General features: G+C 41.3%; 1 protein-coding gene across 4 annotated transcripts in view; it reads right to left on the bottom strand.

Annotated features, from left to right (window-relative positions):
* MYOZ1 (myozenin 1) overlaps nt 1-7,687 on the bottom strand; it is a 37,330-nt gene extending 29,643 nt beyond the window's left edge. Inside the window, exons 1-2 of one of the 4 annotated variants that reach the window (XM_034435274.3) lie at nt 7,404-7,687; nt 562-637 (exon numbers count right to left, since the gene is read on the bottom strand). The gene's annotated coding sequence lies outside the window, so the exon portion shown is untranslated. The remainder of the gene's footprint in view (nt 1-561; nt 638-7,403) is intronic. The other 3 variants (XM_034435276.3, XM_034435277.3, XM_034435275.3) reach the window with 3 other exon arrangements.
* Between the last annotated feature and the right edge of the window lie 13,500 nt (nt 7,688-21,187).

The raw sequence follows: 21,187 nt of genomic DNA, 5'->3' as shown, positions 1-21,187 counted from the left end.
TCCTTGTCCTCACCCAGGACTACCATGGAGAAGCAATTTGGGAAGGGATGGAGTGGAAGTGGAGAAGACTGACTGCTTCATCCCTTATCATTGCTGAGAGCCTCTCTTGCAATGGCTTCAGTGAATACAACCACAGGTCACTCACTGAAGGAAGATTTCAGACATCTTAGGGACTATTTGACAGAGAGCCCAGAACTGTCATCTAAGATGTGTGGCCATATGAATCTTTTAAAAAATTGATAGAATAATTATATTAAAGAAGGAATAGGGTCACTGCGGAAAGAAATGGGAAATGGCCATCATCTATACAAATAATGGAGAATGAATGAAAGAATGGGGGAATAAATTATCTTGTTAACTTCAATAAGTGAACAGAGGAACTGTTCCAAAGTAAATATTAAAAATAAAGGGCTGTGGGGAAAAATAAGGAAAATGTTTATTTGCATTGACTCAAACATTTTTATTACTTTTGATGGTTTCTGGCCTTATAGATTCCAAGGCGTTAAGACTAGGTCATAGGATTCCACTGATACAATAAGTGACACAAGTAAGTAAACTTACTTGGAGATCTCTTGACCCTTTTTCAAGAGTTTGTTGATCAAGGATGATGTTACAAGTTTGTTTAGCAGAAATGCACCTGTAGAAAGAATAATAAACATATAATGGTACAGGAAAAGTTCCCTAAAATGACACTATGGCATTGCATAGAAAGATATTCAGGGACTGGCAGATATAAAGTGAGATTGAGGGAAGTGAGTTTGTTCAGACTCAAGGAGAGAAAATGTGATATGTAGTATAACACTTCCACAACTCTTCAAATATTTGAAGAAGATAACCCTGACGTATTCTCCACCAACTGAAAGTCCACTCATGGAACATTATATAGAATTTATCCCTTTCTTCATTTTCATAATAGGAATGGAGAGGAAGGGAAAGGAGTGTTTCAAAATGACCAGCTTGGAAGAAGCAGTCAAGGCCAACTTGATGTTAACTGAAGCATGCATACAGCATTGCCAGCTGAGCCACCAGCTTATTGACTTTCCTGCCATTCATCAAGGTTAAAAGGGAATGCATTTAGAGTTAAGAATCTGTGGCTTCTTTGCTTAATATCTATGTTTGGTCGGTTTGGAGACATCCCATGTGGATTTTTTATTTAAGGGTCCACAAAGATCTAAGCTCCTACTAAGTATTTTAGCTCATTGGTTTACCCCAAGAACCTTTCTCAGAAGCTCCCTATTTGCCAACCTCTTAGCCCAAACTGTGGATGAGCTTTTACCTTGATTAAACATGATATGCTGCCATCAGCATATTGGCTAACAAAGAACATACTTCACTACTGACCTTTTTACTTATCTTGGCATAAGGATGTATAAATTTATCTAAGTATGGCAGAAACCTAAAAGGCAAAGATTCTGTTCTCTTCCTGCTTGCAGATAATGCAATAATCTGTTGCCCAATGTTGTATAATACACTCCATGCAGTCAAAATTATTTAGACTACCATGGTATACTATTCTACTTAAATCTTTGAGTTTTTATGCAATAGCCAGCATAAATATTCCAGTATGTTGTTGGTTAGTAGCTACCCTTGAGTTTGGTAGTTTTCTGACTGTATTTCTATACTTGTTTTTAATTATTTGTACTATTCAAACTGGTGAAATTTTCTGGGAAACTCTTCTACTTAAAGTAGTCCACTTTGATTGCAGTTAATTAATAGGGGGCTTCTCCAGTAGCTAGAAATGTGATATTGCTTTTGGCCCCTGGAATGAGAAGATCTCCTGGAAATACCATTCCAGGACAGAGAATAATAATTTCAATTATATGAAGGCAGGTTCCAACTGAAAGTTAGAAAAACAGTTGGACTTTTACCCAAGGAAGAAATGGGCTCCCTTGTATGTGAGGCTTTCAAGCAGAGACTGGACATCCATTGATCTGGGATGCTTTTGTTGGATTTCTGAGCCATGAGCAAAACATTGAGCTTGGTATCCAAAATGGCTGATCTTCAGCTTTGTGCAATTAAAATATGTGTGCCAAGAAAAATGGAAATAATACAGCAATTTACAAAATGATTTCTGGAGACGTGACCAGAAAAAGAAGGACTATTTATTAGTGAGTTAAAGAAAGGCCTTGTAGACTATTAGGAGCAAAAGAAGGATTGTGTAAACAACAAGAAGGCGCTAGATATGATGACAGCCTTGAGAGTACAATTTAACCTGGTATTTTCAAATTTAGCAACTTTAAGATGTTTAGACTTCAACTCCGCAAATCCCTCAGTTGACAGTGCTGGCTGGGAAATTCTGGGACTTGACATCCACACATCTCAAAGTTGCCAAGTTTGAAAACAATGGTCTAGACTCTAGCCAATTAGAGGCATATTGGGTAGTTTCCAAGAAGGGGAGATAAAGAATGAAATACAATACCCACACCTCCTTTCCAGAGAGTCCCAAAAATTCAAAATAGAAACTGCAACCATATGGTTGAAGGTCCACCCCTGTATCATGTGTCCTAGTGATTGACCCAAAGTTAGAAGAATAGAATAACAGATTTGTAAGGGACCTTGAGGGTCTTCCAGTCCAAACCCCTGTTCAAGCAGGAAAGTCCAAACTGGATTTCTTCAAGGGCCGATCAGCACTGTAGTTCTCCTCTGTGGGCCAGCCCGGAGGAGGGAGATGGGACGGACACCTCCTGCAGCACTTTGCCAGCCAAAATGGGGTGCGGGAGGCTGTCAAGGCCAAAAATGGGGTGTGGGGGGGCACATGCAAACCCCCCACTCCATTTTGGCTGCTAGAGCATGGGCCAGTACTTTGCTATTTCCAGGCCAGACCTGCGGGCCAGATTTGAGCACCCCACGGGCCAGATCCGGACCGCGGGCCTTGAGTTGCTCTATACCATTTCAGACAAATAGTTGTCCAATCTCTTCTTTAAAACCTCCAGTGTTGGAGCATCCATAACTTCTGGAGGCAAGTTGTCCCACTGATTAATTATTCTAACTGTCAGGACGTTTCTCCTTAGTTCTAGGTTGGTTCTCTTCTTGATTAGTTTCCATCCATTGCCTTTTGTTCTGCCTTCAGATATTGTGGGGAATAAGTTGACCTCCTTTTCTTTGTGGCAGCCCCTTAGCTATTGGAAGACTGCTATCATGCCATCCCTAGTCCTTCTTTTCATTAAACTAGACATACCCAGTTCCTGCAACCGTTCTTCCTATGTTTTATCCTCTAGTCCCCTAATCATCTTTGTTGCTCTTCTCTGCACTCATTCTAGACTGTCAACATCTTTTTTATATCATGGCAACCAAAATTGGATGCAATATTCAAGTATGGTCTTACATTATAAAGTGGTATTAACATTTCACGTGATCTTGTTTCTATCACTCTATTAATACAGCCTAAGCCTACTTTGCTATATTTGACTTCCTCTATTGTTCTAAGTGGCTAATAGGCTAATACATGACAAAATGCTTGTCCTGTATGAATCTTCAACAGAAAAGGTTCCTGGCAGCCTTCTGGTTCTATTATCTGGGGAGTGATTGCTTAGCTGAAGAGACTCCATAATAGAAGTAATATAAAATTAATCTGGGTTATCCAGATAATGGGTTGCAAAAATGGATTGAACTTTACATGGAAGAGTATTTATTAATTTTTATGTTTTAATATAGAGGAAAAGAAAAAAGAAGACAATTTAGTAAGAACACAGGAAGCAAAATAGAAAAAAACATCTGATACACATGTCTTTTCAATGCATTTTATTTTAAAGGGCTTGGGTAGAATGTCATCTCTGGACTTTATGTGTCAATTCTCTTGAGTTTTGTGCATGTATATGAGAAAGACCATTTAAGCAATTTAATAAGAAAAAAATAGAAATGAAGTCTATGCTAGACATTTGATATATTCAAAAGCCCTCCACCTAGGCTGCAAAAATCTGATGCATTTGGGAGAATGTACAGATGCATTCAGCAGTGCAATTTTAATATACCAATTTAATACACAAAATCACAGTTGTTTCATTTTTTCAGAAATGCTTGCTGCCATAGATCATAGCCCCTAACTAAAATATTAACATTTCATGAATTGAACTTTATTAAATTCATGGTTCTTTTATTTATTGTTTGCATATTATGTACAGTGGTTCAAGACTATATCAGGTTGGGCTATTTTATTTTCATTAAATTTTCATTAAATTCATTGAGCCAATTTGGTCTAGTGGTTAAGGCATCAGGTTAAAAACCAGGAATGTGTGAGTTCTAGTCCTGCCTTAGGCATAGGAGCTGGCTGGGTGGCCCAAGATCACCCTCTCTCTCAGTCCAACTCATTTCACAGTGAGGTTGTTATGCGGAAAATAGAATAGCAATAACACTTAGACATATATACTGCTTCATAGTGCTTTTATAGCCCTCTCTAAGTGCTTTACAAAGTCAACCTATTGCCCCCAACAATCTGGGTCCTCATTTTACCCACCTCGGAAGGATGGAAGGCTGAGTCAACCTTGAGCCAGTGAGATTTGAACTGCCGAACTGCAACTAGCAGTCAGCTGAAGTAGCCTGCAGTACTGCACTCTAACCACTGTGCCACCTTGGCTGGAGGAAGGAATACTGTGGATGTTTGCTGCCTTTATTATTATAAAAACAATAATAATAAATAAATAAATGGAATAACTGAGGCATGGAGGCTGTCCCAATTTGCTTTACTAAGAAGGGATTTTAATGTCCCTCAGTCCAAATTATATTTGAGACTCTAGGTTTGTTTATGTTTTCAAGCAACTACTTAACAATGATAAATGAAGAAGTCTTTTGTAGCAGGGCTTTCAATAGCTTTTTATATTTTCAACCATTTTATTTCAGTTTTCTCTGCAGTAGTTCTTTTTCCATCATTATTTCACTAATAATTTTGCCATGTAGGAGCCTTGGTAGTACAGTGGTTTAATGCACCCTGTTATTAACACAGCTGCCTGCAATTTCTGCAGGTTCGAATCTTACCAGGCTCAAGGTTGACTCAGCCTTCCATCCTTTCTAAGGTAGGTTAAATGAGGACCCAGTTTGTGGGGGCAATAAGCCCCCATACAAAAGTATGAAGGCTATTGCTTAACGCATTGTAAGCCGCCCTGAGTCTCCGGAGAAGGGCGGCATATAAATCAAATTAAAATAAAAAAAAAATAAATGTATAAAATATAGTACTAACATTTATTTTCATCTTCATATAATGTATTATTCTTACATATGTTTTTTAAATAAAAAACAACAGCCCTTGTTTTTCATCCATAAACATTGACAACCATATCTCTGCCTGCTTGTCTTTCCAATGTAGGCTATATGATATTTTAGAAAAAAGTTAAACATGGCGATCCCAACTTCTCTTTCTTACCTAACAAATTATATTTAGCATCCAAACCATCTCTCTGACATTTCTCTATGTCAACAGCATCTACACTTTTAAAGGCATATTGGCTCTGTTCTCTATATGGCTATCTAGATACACTTTCATTGGAGATGCAAAAAAATACTATGAAATCTGATAGGAGCAAGCTGAACATTCATTATATTTCTTCCATAATCTCCCCACTATATAATGGTGTGTCCTATTATCCAATGCCTTTTCTTGGCTCAACATACAATATTTTATCTATAGGATGATAGTTAAAACAAATCACAGATATATACAATAGATATATGTTTTTACTAGACAGAAATTATGAAATATTATAATAAATGAAGAGATGCAATTTGTTGAACATTTATATCTTTAATATGGTCTTGAGATGAACGTTTCAAAGGAAAGGAAGGAAACCTTTTTCCTTCTCAAAAAAAGATTGTAAAAATTAAAAAAAATTCAAGGACAGATTATTTACATCAGAAGGTTAAATACTAGCATGGAAAAATTTAATGACAAAATCCTTAGAAATAAAAATATCTATATTTCTTATGCACCCAATTGCCTTGGAACAGAGGAAACAGGTAGCTCTTTTTTCTGTATCCTGGAAGAATTGTTCATGCTTGAAAAAATGAATTTGGGAAGTTTCCGAAAGATGCCCTAATTAATTCACAATTCAGTTGACAGAATTCACAATCGATTGTATTTGTCTTGATTTGCTAACTCAAATTAACTCTGAAGCTGTGAGTGTGTTTAAAAATGAAACAAGTATTGAAGCTTCCAATTTTATAACAAGAAGAGATTGTGCATAAGAGATTGGGCATTTGGATACCAAAATTTGAGTTGTAGTGAAATAAAGAGGACTTCCTTGACCAATGATATAATTATAGAGTTCAGACATCCATTGAGCTGATTCCTCCTTCTATTTAAAGTTGGAGGAAAAACTGAAGTGGACACCTAGATTCCATTGGTACTGCCATCTCTTCTCCAGGATCCAATTAGAATTCCAGGCATAAATAGAGAGGATTTATGAAGTATACCCCTTTCAAATATCCCCCGTCCTCTCTCTCCCTCCCTCCCTCCCTCTCTTAAAAGTTCACACAATAATTCCTGATTCACATTCCTCCATTCTGGTCAGAGTATTATGCTCTGCTCAAAGTTAATCTATTTAAATAGTATTTAATTTTTTTTACATGAGGTGTGAAGGCTGATCTTTGTGATGGACACCTTACTCAATGCATAGGAGGTTTCTGTCCTTCAGCAAAATGACTTCTGGGTGGGGTTTGATTACCAGTTTAGATTAGTTTTCCATTAGAAGTGTTGAATCTATGTCATCTTTTTGACGTGCCAACCTGTCTCATGCAGTTACAAAATTGGGGGGCAGCAGTAGAGAGAATAAAACTGGGAAGTTTTCTTTTTGCATTGACAAGGCAGCAGTCATTCTAGCTGATCACATGGGGAATGGCAGGGAAATTCTGCTCTATTAGTGAAATAATTTAGCAAGCAGGACAGCCTGGGAGGAGGAAATACTGAAATACATCCAAGAAGAAGATCCAATCTCTTTTGACATTCACCAAAGCCAAGAAAGTGACAGAGAAAGCTGGGCTGCCATCCAAAATGCTCCAAACGGCTAATTCAGAATGCTAAAGCTTCTAAGGGCAGTCAGTGAAAATGTTGAATGGATCACTTCAACCATAAAGGGATTTCAGTGGATTCTTATAGCATTCAGGAATTCTAAGCGAGTATTTTTCCTGTGGCCTTTAGAAGAAAGGGCTCCTGCTGGATTTGGTTGACAGAGGTCACTCCAAAGTAAGCCAACATTTAGTGCTCAGAGAGAGGAAAGAGGATTTCAGCAGAAGTCAGTCGATACAAGTGCTTCTTTTTGGCACCCTTGCTTTTATCACAATGCTTTTCTTGTTAATCCTCAATCCCAAAAGGCAACTGTTTGCAAATAAAGTGACATAATGCCAATTTTAGACATTTTGTTCTTTTGTCTCTTTCTAGTTATCTTTACTGGCTTATAACCACAGAGAGAACTCACCTTAGGCACACATCCACAGGCCGCTCGACGGAGCCTCCGGTAGCAAGAGCAGGGATTGGTGTCTCCGGGCTCCCTTGTTTGGCGAATTCTGCAGGAGGCTTGGTAACCGGTGACCCTCCTGGGCCCACACACCCTGCTCCTGGTCTGCACAGCACAAAGTGCTGATGGGGAGTGCTTTGCATTTGACTCTTGGAGACTTTGCTCACACAGGCATCCTGGAGTTATTAATAGTTAATGGGAACTCAGAGTCCAAGGATCTCAGATAGCATCAGCAGGGGCAAAGCTGGGAAGGGGGAAAGGATACTTCTGCATCCCTCAATAAGCAGCTCCGGGACTAGTTGTGAACATCCTTCTCTTCCCACAGACAGCATTATTTACATTTGTACAAATATGATGTGTATGCCATATGGTTCCAGTAAATCACATAAATCCATCGATGGTAGTAGGGCAAGCGGTGCTCCAGAGCTTTACACTACACAGGTTAATAGACAAGGGGTGTAGGGAGTGGGAAGATTCAGGCAGGTCCATCAGGATGGCTCCACCTGCAGCAAATTATGTCAGATGGTTATCTGTTGCTTTTTTCTATTCAGTCTTAGAAAGAAAGCATGCTATTTTCCAGTTTGCGGGCTTATCAACAGAAGAATTAAATAAAATATTTAACTGTAAAAGCCATTTATAAATTACCTATGTAAAAAGATTCTCTGATGTGAAGGAAACTATTCAACGATGAAAGGAACTTTTTGTCAGGTCCCAGAAATTTCTACAGGGATGCTGGCATTTTGGTGGGAGGAAGGGGCTGCAATAGACCCATCAAGTTGGCAGAATGAGACTGGGGTTTTTAGTGGCCATAGTTGAATGCCCAGTTCCCCGACCAGAGTCGGGCTTATTAGGTTTCTCGTGGACCCTGAATTTAGCAATGCCTTAAGTCTACTTTTCTCCCCGTTACGGAATTAATAGTTCTATAGAGGTTGTAAAGGGTTTGACAACCCCACTCACCAAACAGTCTTCATAGTTGCTCTCGGATTGACTGGGTTCCTCCACCAGAGGGGTCAGAGTTCCTTGCACCGTAATTGATTCCTGCGGGAACTCAACGACCGCATGGGTCTTCAGGGTGATATCTTTGGCACACGGTGGTGGCTTTGAGGATTTCCCTCCGACCTGCTTCTCTCCCTTTTGGGTGAACATTCTCACATGGCATTCGTTTGTGTGGTGACCTTCCTTCCCGCAATGGAAGCAGACTGAGCGCAGCGGGGCAGAGCAAGGTTTGGTTTCCTCCCTTCTCCCTTCTGGCAGGGATCTCTTCCAGGAGTGGTTTGCGCAGTACTGGTTTCAAGCTTGGTCAATTTTCGCTTCCTCAGCCAAGATACACCAGTTGTACAGGTGGACTGGGGCTCCATGGGCAATGCAGGCGTTGTACAGATAATTGTTTAAACCATCTTTGAACGAATTCACAAGTATTTCCTCTGACCAATCTCGTGGCAAGTCAGATCATGAAAATCTTCAATGTACTGGGTGACTAGACGGTGTCCCTGTCTGATGTGCCTTATGTGGTCTCTAGCCTTGTAGTCAGCTAGGGGGTTGTCAAATCTCCATCTCAGGGCTGTCATGAAACAGCCCTGAGATGAAGTTGCGGAGCTACGGTGCATCTGTATTATGAAGGCTCACCATCCAACATGCGGCTGATCCTTCTAGAGCCTAGGTGACAACCCTGACTTTGGCACCTTCTGTAGAGAGATCCCTCCCATACTCCTGCATGTAGGTCAGTTTGTGTGTGTGGAAAAATCCCAATTGCTGGGGATTCCCATCGAATTTGATGCCAAGAGGGGATGCCTTCCATTCTAAGGTTGGAAGCCTCCTCTAGTCGAGTTGCAAGCCTTACTTTGCGTTGAGATGTCTCCTGGGAGGATCTTCCATGGTGGAAATGGGTTCATCAGTAGTCCCCGCAGTTTCAGCCAATGCCCCTGGGGTTGGGGATCCCTTTCGTTCATTGGTAGTCCCTTTTTGTACTCCTAATTGGCTTGCCCCCCTTCCTCCCACCAAAATGCCAGCGTCCCTGAAATTTATTTATTTATTGGTTCAATTTATATGCCGTCCTTCTCCGGAGACTCAGGGCGGCTTACAATGCGTTAAGCAATAGCCTTCATACTTTTGTATATACCTGCTTAGTAGGGCTTTCGCCCCCCCCCAAGCGGTGTTCTTTTTTATACGAAGTCAGCTTATTGCCCCCACAATCCAGGTCCTCATTTTACCTACCTTGGAAGGATGGAAGGCTGAGTCAACCTTGAGCCTGGTGAGATTTGAACTCGCAGTAATTGCAGGCAGCTGGCAGCTAAGTGCTATTTAACAGCACTTTAGTCCGCTGCACCACCAAGACATATCTGGGACTTGACACTTTTCCTGAAAAAAGAAAAGGTTGAGATGGGGAAAAATGTACAGAAGGGATAGAGGCAACAGTGGTATTAAAAAAAAACACCCTCAAAATCATAAATATGAAAGACCAGACAGAGTGGAAAGGTCACACAGTGGCTACATAGAAAATATATATTGTTGAGAACTCCTATAAGCCCAGCTTGAATAAATGCTTAAGCAAGGAACTCAAAGAAATAGTCTCAGGCCTGACAATTCAAAACTTTGTTTGTCAATAGTGTAAAACAATCTGGTACTTTAAAAGCTTACATTAAAGAAAACAGGGCATAACATGAGGCTGGAGAATGTAAAACTAGCTAGAGAAATTTTTTGGAAGTCATTTCCAAGTTTGGTTCTACACTTTGAAAATATCTATTACACTCTTTTATCTCTATCTGCAATCAAATCGTATTCATATATTTAATGAAATCAGAGTTGTTCAAGGTCAAAATGGAAATCCTTGAACTATAGCACCAAGTGGTGCATTGAGGCTTTAGGTCAAATTGTTCCTTGGGTTAAGATATGTCTTTAATGATTCTTAAGACAACTGCATCTATCATGCCAGCCCTTTTGACATAGATTCTGGACAAAGCTCTGACTTCATTTAGGATTGTGCCTATGCAGTTGTAGTCTCTGCTATCTGTGCAGTCTCTATCAACCTATTTATTCTACTGACTGCCAGCTGCCTGCAATTTGGCAGTTCGAATCTCACCAGGCTCAAGGTTGACTCAGCCTTCCATCCTTCCAAGGTGGGTAAAATGAGGACTCAGATTGCTGAGGACAAGAGGCTGACTTTGTAAACCGCTTAGAGAGGGCTGTAAAGCACTATGAAGCGGTATATAAATAAATAAATAAATAAATAAATAATTTTATTTCTATACCACCCTTCTCCTGAAGGACTCAGGGCGGTGTACAGCCTATTTAAAAACACAAAAAACACGACAACAATTTAAAATTTAAAATCATTAAATAATTAGGCTCCAATTAAAATCCCAGAAATTAAAAATACCCCAATTTAAAACGTTATGTTAATAGCCCTGCCTGGCGGAACAACAGGGTCTTCAGAGCGCAGCGAAACACCCGGAGGTCGGAAATCTTTCGTATTTCGGGGGGCAGTTCATTCCACAGGGCTGGGGCTCCCACAGAGAAGGCCCTCCCCCTGGGTGTCGCCAGCCGACATAACTTGGCTGATGGCACCCGGAGGAGACCCTCTCTGTGGGAGCGGACTGGTCGGTGGGAGGCTATTGGTGGCAGAAGTCGGTCTCGAAGGTACCCGGGTCCTATGCCATGGAGTGCTTTAAAGGTGGTAACCAACACCTTGAATCGCACCCGGAAGACCACTGGGAGCCAGTGCAGCTCGCGCAGGAAGGGTGTCACGTGGGCGCAACGGGTTGCACCCATAACCACCCGCGCGGCCGCATTCTGGATCAGTTGGAGCCTCCGAGTGCTCTTCAAGGGGAGCCCCATGTAGAGAGCATTACAATAGTCCAACCGGGAGGTGACAAGGGCGTGAGTGACCGTGCGCAAGGCGTCCCGATCCAGAAAGGGCTGCAACTGGTGAATCAGGCGAACCTGATAAAAGGCCCCCCTGGCCACGGCCGTCATGTGCTCTTCTAAAGACAGCCGTGCGTCCAGGAGGACACCCAGATTGCGAGCCCTCTCTGTGGGGGGCAAGGATTCACCCCCAATAGTCAGCGATGGCACCTGCTGACTATATCGGGGCGCCGGAAGCCACAGCCACTCGGTCTTGGAGGGGTTGAGTCTGAGCCTGTTCCTCCCCATCCAGGCCCGCACGGCCTCCAGGCAGCGGGACATCACATCAAGGGCATCGTTGGGGTGGTCTGGGGTGGAGATGTACAGCTGAGTATCGTCAGCGTACAGATGACACTTCACCCCAAAACCACGGATGATCTCACCCAGCGGCTTCACATAAATGTTGAACAGGAGAGGCGAGAGGACCGACCCTTGCGGCACTCCCCATGCGAGATGCCTCGAGGTCGACCTCTGTCCCCCTGCCAACACAAACTGCGAGCGGTCGGAGAGGAAGGAGGAGAACCACCGCAAAACGGTGCCCCCTATTCCTAACCCCCTCAACCGCTGCAGCATGATACCATGGTCGATGGTATCAAAAGCCGCCGAGAGGTCTAATAGGACTAGGACAGAGGAGCAGTCCCTGTCCCGAGCCCTCCAGAGATCATCCACCAACGCGACCAATGCCGTTTCAGTGCTGTACCCCTGCCTGAAGCCCGACTGGTACGGGTCCAGATAGATAGCTTCATCCAGGTGCCGGGGAAGTTGTTGTGCCACCACGCTCTCAACAACCTTCGCCACAAAACGAAGGTTGGAGACTGGACGATAGTTGGCTAATTCAGCCGGGTCCAGGGAAGGCTTCTTGAGGAGGGGCCTCACTACCGCCTCTTTCAAGGCGGCAGGAAAGGCACCCTCACTCAGAGAAGCACTTATAATCCCCTGGAGCCAGCCTCGTGTAACCTCCCGGGAGGCCAGCACCAACCAGGAGGGACACGGGTCCAATAAACACGTGGCGGCACTAATCTTACCCAGAACCCTGTCCACATCCTCGGGAGTCACAGGATCAAACTCCTCCCAGGTAACATTCTCAAGACCTGCCCTCGTCTCCTCCCGTGGACTCATCCAGTCGGAGTCCAAGCCATCCCGAATCCGAGCGACTTTATTGTGCAGGAATTGCACAAAATCCTCAGTGCGACCCTGCAAGGGATCTTCCCGCACTCCCCCCCGGAGGAGGGAGTGGGTCACCCTAAACAAGGCGGCTGGGCGGTTCTCTGCAGATGCGATAAGAGCGGAAAAGTGGTTAGACTTTGCCGCTTTTATCGCCACTAGGTAGGTCTTGATATAAGACCTCACCTGTGTCCGGTCGGAATCGGATTGACTAGTCCTCCAAATGCTCTCTAGGCGTCTTTTCCGACGCTTCATCTCTCTCAGCTCCTCAGAGAACCAAGGAGCCAGTTGAGATCGGCATCGGGTCAGAGGCCGCAAAGGCACGACGCGGTCCAAAGCTCCAGCGGCCGCCCTTTCCCAGGCGGCCACCAGCTCTTCAGTCGAGTCGTGTGTTAGGGTCTCAGGGCACGGCCCAAGCTCCGTCAGGAACCTTTCGGGTTCCATCAGGCGCCTGGGACGGAACCATCTAGTTGGCTCCATCTCCCTGCGGCGGGGGACAGCGGTAGGAAAGTCTAGTTGGAGGAGCGAATGATCTGTCCATGACAAGGGTTTAATATCTAGGTCCCCTCTACCAAGATCATTCAACCACTGACCAGAGACAAAAATCAGGTCCAGAGTGTGTTCCCCTATGTGAGTTGGGCCTTGAACTAACTGGGTCAGGTCCATGGCCGTCATGGAAGCCATGAACTCCTCTGACGCCTCACCCGCCTCACCCGCGGATGGAAGGTTGAAATCCCCCATGACGATAAGTCTGGGGGTATCAACCGCCACCCCGGCAATGACGTCGAGTAGCTCGGGCAGGGTCGCTGCCACGTGGCAGGGAGCCAGGTACGTAGTCAGCAAACCCATCTGCACCCCACGGCCCCACTTTACACAGAGGGACTCACATCCGGCTATCTGAGGAACAGTGGTCTCCCTCGGACAAAGACTTTCCCTAATAATCACCGCCACTCCCCCACCCCTCCCCTGGGCCCTTGGCTGATGAAATGCACGGAAACCTGGCGGGCACATCTCAACGAGGGGGACCCCCCCTCCTGGCCCAACCAGGTCTCCGTAATACCTGCCAGGTCCGCACCCCCCTCCGAAATAAGGTCACAAATGAGGGGGGCTTTATTAACCCCCGACCTGGCATTACACAACATCAGCCGCGGACCCAGGGCCTGAGACTCTACACAACCCAGGGCATGAGTCACGCATCGGGGGCCGGAGTGCGCAATCGCTCGTAAACAGCGTATGCGCACCCCCGACACTTGATATGGCCCCCTGATAAGTCTAAGTGCTATTGCTATTCACCCTGAAGCAATGTTTCTCAGCCTCTTTATGATATGTGGACTTCAACTCCCAGAATTTCCAGTCACCATGAAATCCATTCATTGTAAAGTTGCTGTCTGTCAAAGAATTTTTAAAATATATTTTTATTTCATCCCTTTGGAGTGGCAGTATTTGAGAAAAACTTCAAAGGGAGTGGGAAAATCAGACATACTTTGGGATATATAATATACTGAAATTTGAATCTATTACAAGTGAGGAAGAAGGATTAAGATGCAAACAACAAGCTATTCTCCATTACATTCTCTTGGGAGTCTCTCTTCAATATTCTGTTTTTCTCCCCTCTGGTTCTGTTTTTATTATTTTTCCTTGGTAGGATTGCAACTTTCTCACACTATTACATAAAATTTATTTTATCCTTGTGGGAATAGTTTCACAATTCAGTTGATATGCAGAGGCACTAATCCTGTCTGTGGAATGTTGCTGCGTGGAGAAAGATACAAAATAAAAATCAAATCCCATCCCTGGACATCCCCCCACCCACCCAATTAATTTTTAAAACAAACGCTGCTAAGAAGTGAAGTGTCTGACAGGGACAGGAAAATGCACACAGAAAGGAAAGGGACTTGTGGACAGAAAGTTTCAGGTGTCCACAGGCTGTGGGCAAAGATGGCAAGTTGGCAAGCTGCAATGGCGGACATTCCTGGAAACCTTGCTTGTTATATTTCTTTATTTGGCTGACAATGATACAAAGTTTTTACAATCTATTCTTTCACAGGAGTAAAAGAGTATCTGTCAATAATAAGAAAATACACACATATAAAGTCCTATAGTAGCAGCCACTGGAATCCAAATGTTGTGGATTTTGAAGTGCAGTTTCTGAATTTATGCATCAGTGTGTGGTTCCCACCCAGACTGAAATGCAGTTCGTTCCTCTTGGCCCTTCCTTCAGCAGCAGGTCCCTTTGGACCTATAGACCTCCACACTGCTTCTCCCACAAAGGGCCTCCAGTGTCAGTTCTGCTGAGGACTCTGCTAGACTCTTACTGGGTTTCCAGTGCAGGAACTTTAATGCCTGAACATTTTCTGCGTTCAGGTTTTAGCTTCCCTCATTCTGAAAGATGATATACCAACACTTTTGCTCTCCAGCTGAAGCTTCCCCAGCCCACCAGAGGCTATTTTGACTCTCTGGGTCTATATATACAAGTCTGAAGGGAACACACGTTGTGGACTTAGTGTGACACTTCTTGTGTAAATCTACCACACTTAGTGTTGCTTGTGTGTATGTTTCAAAAGAATGGACTTGCTGAACATCCATGGCATTGGAGTTAAAGTCATTGACATTAAAGCTTTTTTTAAAAGGTATAAAATGTCAAGGCTCTTTCTCATGCATCCAAAAAAATATCGCTATGAGCACTCCCAGTCCTGAATACTTGTATCTGCTTACATTTCTGCAGAAGTAAGGTCATTGCTAACAAGGCTGCACTTGTACTGGGCTTGTCAGTGCATCTGACTCTCTGGTCAGAATTGCCGAGAGCAACCCACAAGGCTACAAATTTAACAAGTGATTCTAAGTAGGAAACCAAAGAAGGACATTTTCCCAAAAAGATATTATGGGCCCAAAACATAGTCTTTCTCACCATTAAAATACATATTACTCTTATATTTTAATAGATATTATTTGCTCCTGTATTTCATAAACTGAAGAGGTAACATTTCTTGCCTGCATAATGTAAAACCTACCACCACCAATGACAAATCTTGTGATTTTTGTTTGTACTGGCTGTAAACCTAAGGGTTTATTTTCTCCAGCTTTCAGTTGAATTTGTGTTGACATGCCATCATCATATGTCATTCCTGTTATTGTCACTGTGCGGATTTTAGAGCTTTTATTTTGTTTTGGAATCTATCTATTTTAGAAATTGCATAGCAATCATGAAAAATCTGTTAAATGTATAATAAATACATTGAACAAGAGGTTTATTGAAAAGGCTTATGTGCAATTAATTTGAATAATTTTAACTGCCAACATTTACATTTTACCCTTAATGTTTTTATATTCGTGTATACACACACACGCACAGAGAATTAAAAATGAAATATGAGTGTTTTACACATGCACACACATATTGATTGGAAGTGTTTCAAGATGAGAATATGAAAGATCCTGCAAAGGTGAATGCCAGTATACTGTTTAAGCACATTAATATGAAGAGCCTGTCACATAGTATTACATGAACAGATTTCTACACGCACAGCAAAATACTCCTTTCCTCCTGCTATCCCACCTCCTCCTGTTATGTTCTCTTTTGCAGAGTAGAGCTCAGGCAAAAAAATAAGTTCAAGAGATAGCAGAGATTTTGTCAGATGTAAATGCCTTATTCTCTAATGTGTAAATAGTGTACAAACAGGGTATCAGGGGTTAACTTATTCTTCACTTCTTAATGTATTCATAATTCACCACTCCCACATATAGCTCCACCCATTGTATATATAAGGAGCTACCTACACCCTTCCCCTTGCTTCTATCTGTGAATATTCAGTGAATATAGAATGCCTATTGTAAATAAAAGAATATATAGTTAAATCTTTAACTCTTGCTAATCTTATTGAGTCTGATCCTGAAAATATTGCAACATACTGGTAGCAGAGGATGGTTAATTGACTCAATAAAAAACTTTAAAATGTCTAAGAAAGATAGGCCCAACACCAGGGCCTACAGCAAAGAAATGGAAACGGAACAAGAAATAATCAACGAATCCACAAACGCAATTTCGAGAGAGTCCGAAGAATACACCACTGAAGACGAAGAAATAATTGATGACCAGGAGGAAATCGAAATAGAAAATAACGAACTCAGGTCAGAGATATTAAAACTATTAAAAAGCCAGAAGAATGATGAAAGCCTCATCGCGAACCTCCAAGATATGCTGAAGAACAGCGGAGCAGCGAGAGAGAAAAACATCACTAATGAAAAGCCTAAAGATCCAAAAGTAGTGAGTGATATGACTGCGGAGAAAATCATTACAAAGAAGAAAAACGATGATCCCGCGCGAAAATTTGAATGGCAGCCATCTTGGTTTCAACAGGCCTCCAAGATGAGCGAAGCAGAGCCAATCAGCAAGCTCAATTCAAAATTTCTGGCGCGAAAAATGTTATCAGACAACGAAAACGAAAAAGAAGATTCAAACACCTCAGAAGAATCAGAACCAGAAAGTGAGGAAGATCCAACAAAACACCAAATAAAATCAGCAATGAAAACGCTCTTTGCTGCATTTGGGCCAAAACTGAAAATTACTAAAAAGATGCCGAAGAAACGAGCGAGCAAGCCAATGCCTCAAGACCTGCCCGCTCCCATCCTGACTACAAGAGCCCTGACGCCCGAACCCAGAGAGCCCTGCCGATACCGCCCTACGCCGCAGACCGAAGCAAGCACCAACGCTCTCAATAGAAGAGGAAGAGCAGCCACCGTCGTCAGGACTCCCAAAGTCGAACCAGAGACTGACTCGTCTGAAGAGGAGCAGAGCGAGCAAGCCGCAATGGGGAGAACCTTCCACGACGACGCCGAAGAAGAAATGAACAACGCGCATGCGCGAAACTACGCTGACGGTCCGGGAAGACATGAACTAGAGAGAAGATCATGCAGACTCGTAGCGAGCATCCCCACGCCGTTTTGCAATTTTCTGCATTTACGAGACCACGGACTACCTCAGGTTGTAAGTAATGGACCCAATAATGTCGGAAATTTACCCAGTGACTTCCCAAAACTAAGGGTTGATGGCATTAATTTACAAGAATGGTATCAACAGCTCCAGGTTGTCTTTATGAAGGAAAACTTACTGTTTTTTATCACTAGTCCCCCAAAAAGACCTTGGACTCTAAAAATAGATTGTTTACACCATAGAGCTTTTTTCTTAATAATATCTAGTGTGTCTCCTGCAATGTATCACAGCATTAAGCCAAATTTGACTGTTTCAGAAATTATTCAATGCATGTTTAATTTGTTTCACAGTGACAGTGTAGCTACCACCACAAGGATATCTAAAGATTTCTTTTCGTCTAGGGTAAAACCAGGGGTTTCCATAAGTGAACATTTAATATCTTTGAACAAAATAAGAGCTGAACTGCATTTGAGGGGGGAGGTGATTTCAGACCAAACAATGAAAAGTGTTATTATCAACTCACTTGATCCATCATGGGACAATTTTATGTCACATTTAGACACAATCAATCTAGGATATTTATCCATAGAAAGTCTATCCAACAAATTGATAACAGAAGATAATTCTAGAAGGAATCGTTCTAACAATCACACAGAACATAAACCATATAGGAAAGTAGCTTTCCAAGAAAAATATAGTGGAACATTTAAATGTCATAATTGTGGATCCAGGGAACACAATAGAAGAGATTGCCCAAAATTTTTAAAAGAAAGATATAGATCAGAATACAGAAACAAATACGATTATAGACAGCCTTCCATAGAAAGGCATAGATATAGGAGCCCACCAAATCTCAGAGAGAATAGAGGGGGCAGAGACAATTCAAAGGATAGAAAATCTGGTTCACTGAATGGATTAAATAAACAAGAAAACACTAACACACAGCAAAGTGAGAACAATAATTGGCTTATTGATTCTGGAGCAACTAATCACACCACTAATAACAAAAGTATATTGTCTTCATTTGCAGAAGATAAATTTGTAATTAAGGTAGCTAACCAAGAAAAGGTTCAAGTATTAGGTAGAGGAAATGTAACCTTGCCTGGTCTAGGAAAAATAGAGGGGGTATTACTGATACCTGAAATACCTCATAACATATTAAGTGCCATAAAACTAAGCAGAGATTCTGACATTAACATTGTCTTTTCAAAAGGAAAGGCAACTTTGGAAAAGAATAAAATAAACGTAGGCACTGTGGTGATTAAAGGAGGCCTACCTTATCTGATAACAAAAGAAAAATGGTTACATAACATTGATTCAAATATGGAAGATTGTATTGAAATAGATGATGAGAATGTTAACAACAGTGACAATGATGAATGTAAAATATCTCATGATCACACAGATGCACACAACGATAAGAAGCCAAAAATAGGTAAACCAATTCATGATGAGTGTGCTCACATCTTACATAGGAAGTTAGGACATGCCAGTTTTCCTGTAGTACAAAAAATGACTGAACACGCAGAAGGTGTTAAAATAAAAAATTGTGAAAATTATCTGGAATGCTCAGTATGTAAATCTACAAAACTAAAAACTAGTCCCAGGCCAAGAAAATCTACTAGATCAACTAACAAAATTTTTGATTTAGTGCACATGGACTTAGTTGGTCCATTAACTCCATCAATCACTTATAGAAAACGTTACTTCCTGACAATAGTGGACGATTATAGCCGCTATGGATTTGTTTATACATTAAAACACAAAGATGAAACATTTCAAAAATTTAAAGAATTTTACAAACGCATAGAAACACAACACAACATCAAAATAAAACAAATTATGACAGACAGAGGATGCGAATTCATGTCTAAAGAATTCTCCCAATGGTTAAAAGACAAAGGAATGTTACATTACACATCTAGTCCATTTTCTGCGTTCCGAAACGGGATTGCAGAGAGAAAAAATTCCACATTACAAACCATGATTAGATGCACATTGGAAGATGCTGGCTTAAGCAAACAATTCTGGTCAGAAGCCTTACATTATTCAAATTACACACAAAATAGAACATGGTCCAGCATTGTAAATAAGACACCATATGAAGTGATGTATAATAGAAAACCAAAATTAGCACACATGCATATATTTGGAGTCACAGCAGACGTACACATACCTAAACAATTAAGAAGAAAGGGAGAAAATGTGTCCAGAAGACTCAGATTTATGGGATATGAGACTGGCACTAAAGGATACAGATTCATTGATAGTAACAACAAATTTATAGTCTCCAGAACAGCTGTGTTCCATGAACAAGCCAACTGGTCTAAATTACATCTTAATGAAATATTCCCAAATAAATATGAAGATACAAAACCTCATGAGAAAGGGACTATAGAAAAGCAAAATATCAACAAATATAAAAACAAAACCAAAACTTGGACAAATAGCCAACACAAAATAAAGACAGACACACTAACAAAAAAGGAAGCAAGATATTTGCATGATAACGATAGTAAACCCGAAAAAATCATTAGAAACACCAGAAATCAAATGCCAAATAAATACAAGGATTATGTAATGCATATGGATGGTGAACCAACAACACCCAATACATATGAGGAAGTATTAAAACTTCCTCGCGAAGAAAAAGAAAAATGGGAATTAGCAATGAAGAAAGAGATGGAAAGTTTACAAGGATTAAATGTATTTACACCTGCAATTGCACCTAAAGATAAGACAATTATTGGTACCAGGTGGATATATAAAATTAAGAATTTAGAGGGAGGAAATACTCTATACAAAGCTAGATTAGTTGCACAGGGTTATGCACAGAAATATCCGGAGGACTATACTGACACGTATTCCCCCACTGTAAGAACAGAGAGTGTCAAAACAGCTCTAGTGGTAGCATCAGCACTCAATCTTGATGTATTCCAATATGACATACAGACTGCGTACCTACACGCAAAACTAGATAAAGAAATATACGTAAGAGCACCTCACAGTCAATACACAAACAGAAATGAGACTTGGTTGTTAAACAAGAGTTTATACGGGCTAAAACAATCTGGTAAACGGTGGTATGATTGTTTAGTAAAAGTACTTAAGACCATGGACTTCAATGCTACCACTGCTGATAATTGTTTCTTTGTCAAGAGGGGTGATGATTACATTGAATTTGTATTGATTTATGTGGATGACATTTTATACATAGGAAAACATAAAGAGAGAAGAGAAACTTTTGTAACTAAATTAAATGAGCATTTCTCGTTGAAATCTTTAGGCAAGGTAAACAAATACCTTGGTGTCCAAATTAATAAGACAAAAAGAGGATTCAAACTTACCCAGAGAGATAAGATCATAGAACTTTTAAATAAATGCAACTTAAACAATGCCAAACCTTGTGATACTCCTATGCAAACTGACTTTCTAAGAAATACTGATGAATCTTCTCCCGAATTCAAGGACAACACATTTTATAGATCAATCATAGGTTCACTCCTTTATATATCTAATTGGACTAGACCAGATATCGCTTTACCACTCAATTTATTATCCAGGTATGTCAGCAAACCAACAATGTATCACTGGGAAGCTGTTAAAAGAATTTTAAGATATCTAAAAAGTACACTAGACTTTTGTTTAATGTTAGAACCTAATGATAATAAAGAACCAAAGCTTACGTGTTATGCAGATGCAGATTGGGCTGGAGACATCTCATGCAGAAAAAGTACATCTGGTTATGTAT

The sequence above is a fragment of the Pantherophis guttatus genome, chromosome 6 (genome assembly GCF_059756535.1).
Source record: "Pantherophis guttatus breed Tessera chromosome 6, ASM5975653v1, whole genome shotgun sequence".
NCBI lineage: Eukaryota > Metazoa > Chordata > Lepidosauria > Squamata > Colubridae > Pantherophis > Pantherophis guttatus.
Note: the sequence above shows the minus strand (reverse complement) of the source record. Positions and strands in the feature narration are given on the sequence as shown.